Source organism: Solanum stenotomum, chromosome 1, assembly GCF_019186545.1.
Source record: "Solanum stenotomum isolate F172 chromosome 1, ASM1918654v1, whole genome shotgun sequence".
Taxonomy (NCBI): Eukaryota; Viridiplantae; Streptophyta; class Magnoliopsida; order Solanales; family Solanaceae; genus Solanum; species Solanum stenotomum.
The window spans coordinates 96,607,747-96,613,283 of record NC_064282.1 but is presented as its reverse complement, the minus strand read 5'-3'; the positions used below and the strand labels follow the sequence as shown (position 1 = coordinate 96,613,283).

At 36.1% G+C, this 5,537-nt stretch overlaps 5 non-coding genes and 2 pseudogenes across 5 annotated transcripts; all 7 read right to left on the bottom strand.

Annotated features, from left to right (window-relative positions):
* Positions 1-517: 517 nt before the first annotated feature.
* LOC125853953 (U1 spliceosomal RNA) lies at positions 518-689 on the bottom strand (annotated as a pseudogene).
* Positions 690-915: 226 nt separating this feature from the next.
* On the bottom strand, positions 916-1,076 carry LOC125853932 (U1 spliceosomal RNA). Its single transcript, XR_007445239.1, has one exon. It is a non-coding gene; the product is annotated as a U1 spliceosomal RNA (small nuclear RNA).
* A 738-nt stretch (positions 1,077-1,814) lies between these two features.
* Positions 1,815-1,931, bottom strand: LOC125853965 (U5 spliceosomal RNA). Its single transcript, XR_007445266.1, has one exon. It is a non-coding gene; the product is annotated as a U5 spliceosomal RNA (small nuclear RNA).
* Positions 1,932-2,543: 612 nt separating this feature from the next.
* Positions 2,544-2,685, bottom strand: LOC125853952 (U1 spliceosomal RNA; annotated as a pseudogene).
* Positions 2,686-3,057: 372 nt separating this feature from the next.
* Positions 3,058-3,174, bottom strand: LOC125853964 (U5 spliceosomal RNA). The gene has a single exon (XR_007445265.1). It is a non-coding gene; the product is annotated as a U5 spliceosomal RNA (small nuclear RNA).
* Positions 3,175-4,135: 961 nt separating this feature from the next.
* Positions 4,136-4,296, bottom strand: LOC125853934 (U1 spliceosomal RNA). The gene has a single exon (XR_007445241.1). It is a non-coding gene; the product is annotated as a U1 spliceosomal RNA (small nuclear RNA).
* An 874-nt stretch (positions 4,297-5,170) lies between these two features.
* Positions 5,171-5,287, bottom strand: LOC125853967 (U5 spliceosomal RNA). Its single transcript, XR_007445268.1, has one exon. It is a non-coding gene; the product is annotated as a U5 spliceosomal RNA (small nuclear RNA).
* Positions 5,288-5,537: the final 250 nt, after the last annotated feature.

Here is a 5,537-nt window from a genome sequence, read left to right as displayed (position 1 = left end):
GCCAGCCAAAAGGCGCGGATTCACCGGTTTCTAACAAGTGGAAAGATGTTCTCTTGATGGCGCGGACACTCGCCATCAAATGTCCATTTGTAGGCTTTCATTTAGATTTTGTCACTCTTTTTGAAAATTGTGCAAATGAAAATTACACTTTATGATAACATTACACTTTGTTCTAATGTGTGGTTGTATATATATTGTTCAACCTTATAGACAAAATAGAAGTTTGTTTTCACAAAAGGGGATCTTGAAACCAAGGTATGGAAGATTCATAAGTAAGAGTAGAAATAAAAAGATAAATCATTTACTACTCTAAACAATTGGTTCAAAATGAAACAACGAGAGAGTTAAAAGTAACCAAAAACAATGAAATTTTGATTATGAATTAGGATACGGCTCCCACTGCCACAAATTATGATATAGGCTCGACCACTTGGACCGACCTTAGATGGACATCCACCCGTCCAAAGTGCAATAGATGTCACCCAAAGACAAATTATGATATAGGCTCGACCCGTCCAAAGTGCAATAGAGGTCACCAAAGACAGATTATGATATAGGCTTGACCAACGTTAGATGCCACTCCAAAGTGTGACATTAAATAGACATCCATCACTCCAAAGTGCAATTTAGGTCACCAACCTACGTCGTGAGCCATATTGATCGCCCATTAACCATATCAAGGTAAATATTGCAACTTGAATTTAGCTCATACAACATACAAAATACTAAAAATCATAACTATAAGAAACGTGTAGTGCATAAATAAGAAACATGTGGTGAAAACAATTGAAATTAGAATTGTTGTGGTTCTAATATAAGAAATATATGCTCACAAGGTGATCGATGAAAATGTGGCATAGGATGCTTTGGACTGAATAAACCATCAAAAACAAGAAAAATTGGGTTAAGAATTGGGTAGGGGCCGCGCGAACGCAGGCCCCCACAGCAACAAATTATGACGTAGGCTCGACCACTTGGGTCGACCTTAGGTAGGCACCCCTCCAAAGTGCAATGGAGGTCACAAACCTAGGCCATGGGTCTTATTGATTGCCCATTGACCCCGTCCAGGTAAGTATGTTTCTTGTTGCTCCTTCCTATTCTTTTATAGCCTTCTTAATACTTGTTTTCCTTTGTATTAACCGATGAGGGATATATTGCCCCTTCATCTTTTTATTAGTATTATTTTTTGTTTCATTTAATATCAAACAAATCTTTATCATACTCTTGGGAAAATCAAACTTTGCTGCAAAAGTTTCTCAACTTATAGGGTGTTTTTGGTACAGAGGAAAACATTTTTCATGAAAAGTATTTTTTCTTCTGACCGAACAGCTCCATAATTTTATTTGTTCTTTTCATTTTACTCTTCATACAACCGTGATGTCTTTGACCTGTGTGCACTTTGACTAATTCTATGAGGTACCATATGATGTTAACTTAAAATGTGCACTGGGCAATCTGATATCGTCCTTTCCGTTTTTTTTCTTGTTTTTACCGTGGTGTCTTGAGACATTTGTGTGCATTTCAACTAATTCTATGCTCGGGCAAAGTCAATGTGTAGCATACGGGTTCAGCCAAACACAGTAGCTTTAGTCTAAATTCTCTATGTGTTGAGAGGTTTATTGCATTCCCCTATTGTCAGTCCTTACAGAAGATAAAATATATATTCCTCTACCCTTGATCAGAAATCTCGAAATACACAAGTTTTTATCTACCCATCGTAAAGAGTGTCACTATATTATAATATCAAAATATCAAAAAAGTTACCACTATATATAAGAACACATGTAGGAAAGGTTAAAACTAGAATTGTTGGGGTACTCTAAAGAAGAGAATCCCTCTAAAAATGAGTGTATGCCACTAATTGCAGCGCGCACACGGTATTCTTTAGTAAAAGGCGAAAGAATAGTTCGCTTTGTGCTCACTGCGTGGCTGCGTGAGTTTTAGTGCATATCTGTGCTGTAATTTTATATTGGGACAAAGTTAGTATTTAATCGTTGTTTATCAATGTGGTACTCACCTCACTCACTCCTTTATAATATTGTTTTCTGCTTCTTTTTCAGTAACTTTATGATTGAAAATCTAACATGTTTTTCAAATAGAAACTACTTAAGCTGTCTTGTTTTATACTTTCTCGATCGACTAATTTAAGATATGATTATAAGGAGATATAAATTCACAAGATGATGGATAAAATGTCGCGAACTGAGCATCTTGAATAGCTGAACTTGAATGCAGGTTGTGTTTTTGTAAGTGTATAGTGAAGGATGATGCTCTTGATAGACTCTTTAGTTCCGCAGCTCAGGCAAATTTCTCATAATTTTCATGTAAATAGTGAAAATTATGTATTTACAAATTTCTCATAATTATATGTTTACTGGTTTTCATGGTCCAACTTAACAGATTATATGAATGAAAAATGTTACTTATAAAGTGGTTCATCCTTAACACATAGAAATATATAATTTTACAGATTCTGTATTTACAAAAGTTTAAAGATCAAATTTCATCAGCTCATTACAAGAAAAAAATTGCTTAAGAATTAGGCAGGGGCCGCGCGAACACAGGCCCCCTCTGCAACAAATTATGATGTAGGCTCGACCTTAGGTAGGCACCCCTCCAAAGTGCAATGAAGGTCACAAACTTAAAATGTGCACTGGGCAATCTGCTATTCATCCTTTTCGGGGTTTTTTTTCTTGCTATTACCGTGGTGTCTTGACACATTTGTGTGCACTTCAACTAATTCTATGCTCGATTAGAGTCAATGTGTAGCTTACGGGTTCGGCCAAGCAGTAGCTTTAGTCTAAATTCTCTGTGTTGAGAGATTTATTGCATGTGTTCAAAAAATAATTGAGAACTCTGTTTGCATTTTTTTGTTTCACAACTAGAATTTGCTCCTCTATATCATTTCCCTCTTGTCTGTCTTTCTGGATGAAAAAAATATATATTCCTCCACCCTTAATCAGAAATCTCGAAATTGAAAAAGTCTCATTCACTTAGTAACTACGCAAACTTTTATCTACCCTTCACAAAGAAAAGGTTAAAACTAGCATTGTTGGGGTCCTCTAAAGAAGAGAATCCCTTCAAAAATTGGCGTATGCCACTGATTGCAGCGCGCACACGGTATTCTTTAGTAAAAGGCGAAAGAATAGTTCGCTTTGTGCTCACTGCGTGGCTGCGTGAGTTCTTCAACTAATTTGTGCTGCAATTTTATATTGGGACAAAGTTAGTATTTGCTTCGTGTTTTATCAATGTGGTATTGGAAAAGAAAAAAACGGCTGCATTCGTTTAAATTTCATCTTCTATGGTTTACTTTAATCTACGTTGTTTGGACTCTCCAGAAATGTTGTTGCACTGGACCCGTGTTGGATCCTCCAAATGCACAAGTCACCTTCTTTTTTTATGCAGTCCGAAAAATATAGTTTTATAATGGGGATCGAGTAACGTATGGAACATTGTATCTCAGTGCTAAGATTTTATCACTCCTTAGAAGAATCTANNTTCTTTAGTAAAAGGCGAAAGAATAGTTCGCTTTGTGCTCACTGCGTGGCTGCATAAGTTCTTTAACTAATTTGTGCTGCAATTTTATATTGGGACAAAGTTAGTATTTGCTTCGCGTTTTATCAATGTGGTATTGGAAAAGAAAAAAACGGCTGCATTCGTTTAAATTTCATCTTCTATGGTTTACTTTAATCTACGTTGTTTGGACTCTCCAGAAATGTTGTTGCACTGGACCCGTGTTGGATCCTCCAAATGCACAAGTCACCTTCTTTTTTTATGCAGTCCAAAAAATATAGTTTTATAATGGGGATCGAGTAACGTATGGAACATTGTATCTCAGTGCTAAGATTTTATCACTCCTTAGAAGAATCTATAAAATCATTGACGGAAGTATCAGTATGTTATTGGGCTAAAGCAATCCGAAGATACTCTTAATATGTTCTGATATTATTCGGTAGACTCGTTAGTTACGTAGCTCGAGAAAATTTCTCATCTTTTTTTTGTCCATGTAAATAGTTTAGTATACAATTATATACAACTATAACATAAAAGTACTAAGATAATATATAAATCAGCCAAATGGCTGGCCTATAAAGAAAACACAAAACAATAATAAGAAAATTTTGCTTAAAAATTGGTAGGGGCTGCGCGAACGCAAACCCCCACTGCAACAAATTATGACGTAGGCTCGACCACTTGGGCCGACCTTAGGTAGGCACCCCTCCAAAGTGCAATGAAGGTCACAAACCTGGGCCATAGGTCTTACTGATCGCCCATTGACCCCGTCCAGGTAAGTATGTTTCTTGTTGCTGCTTCCTATTATTTTATACCCAACTTAGTACTTGTTTTTCTTTGTGTCAACCGATGAGGGATATATTGCCCTTCATCTTTTTATTTTATTTTTTTTCATATAATAGCAAACCAGATAGACAACAACACAAATCTTTACCATACTCATGGGAAAATTTAAATTAAAATAAGATTAAAAAGCCCTTATGAATTTCAGTATTGGATAAATCATACCCTTCGGGATGACCCAGTAGTTTGGGCTTGGGACTTTCATGTTGGAGGTCTCAAGTTCGAACCCCCTTGCCAGTGAAAGCAAGGGGTTTGCCTTCTAGGTCAAGCGCGTTGCACCGGGATTGCCTAGTGCAGGTTTCATAGGAGCGGGGGGTTTACCCTGTGTACACCCAAAAGATAACGACTATGGATTTCCCTTGTCATAAAAGAAATAGTATTGAGTAAATTATATAATCCAATTTTAGTGACAAAGTCAAGTGTCGAGTTGTACTGAGATTAAAGGTGTTGTGTGGAAACTGATGTTAACAAAAATCTATGCTTACTGCAAAAGTTGCTCAACTTATAGGGTGTGTTCCTGGACGAAAATATTTTTCATGAAAAACATTCTTCATTTGTACCGAACACTTCCATAATGTTATTTCCTTTTATTCGTCTTCTCATACAACCGTCTCATAATGCCTTTGGTTATGTGCACTTCGACTAATTCTACAACGGACAAAACCAAAATAAACAAGTACAAACTAAGTACCTTAGTAGAAGCAGTTTGAACTTAAACTTTTTGTAATGCAGCTCAAATTTTGCTCATATAAAAATACTATGAATTATATTATGAGACAAACATTAAAAAAAAATTAAAACTAGTATTGTTGGGGTCCTCTAAAGAAGAGAATCCCTCCAAAAATTGGCGTATGCCACTAATTGCAGCGCTCACACGGTATTCTTTAGTAAAAGGCGAAAGAATAGTTCGCTTTGTGCTCACTGCGTGGCTGCGTGATTTTTTTGCATATCTGTGCTTCACTTTTATATTGGGACAAAGTTAGTATTTACTCGTGTTTTATCAATGTGGTACTCTCTACACTCTTTTTATTCTCGAATTGCTCTCTCTCTGCTTCTTCTTTTTCATCATTCCTTTAAATTCGATCGAAAATCATCATGTTTCTTGTATACTTTGTTGTTTGATTAATTTAAGATTTGATTTCACTTCAGTTTGTTGGTGATTCTGGAGAAATATATGGTCA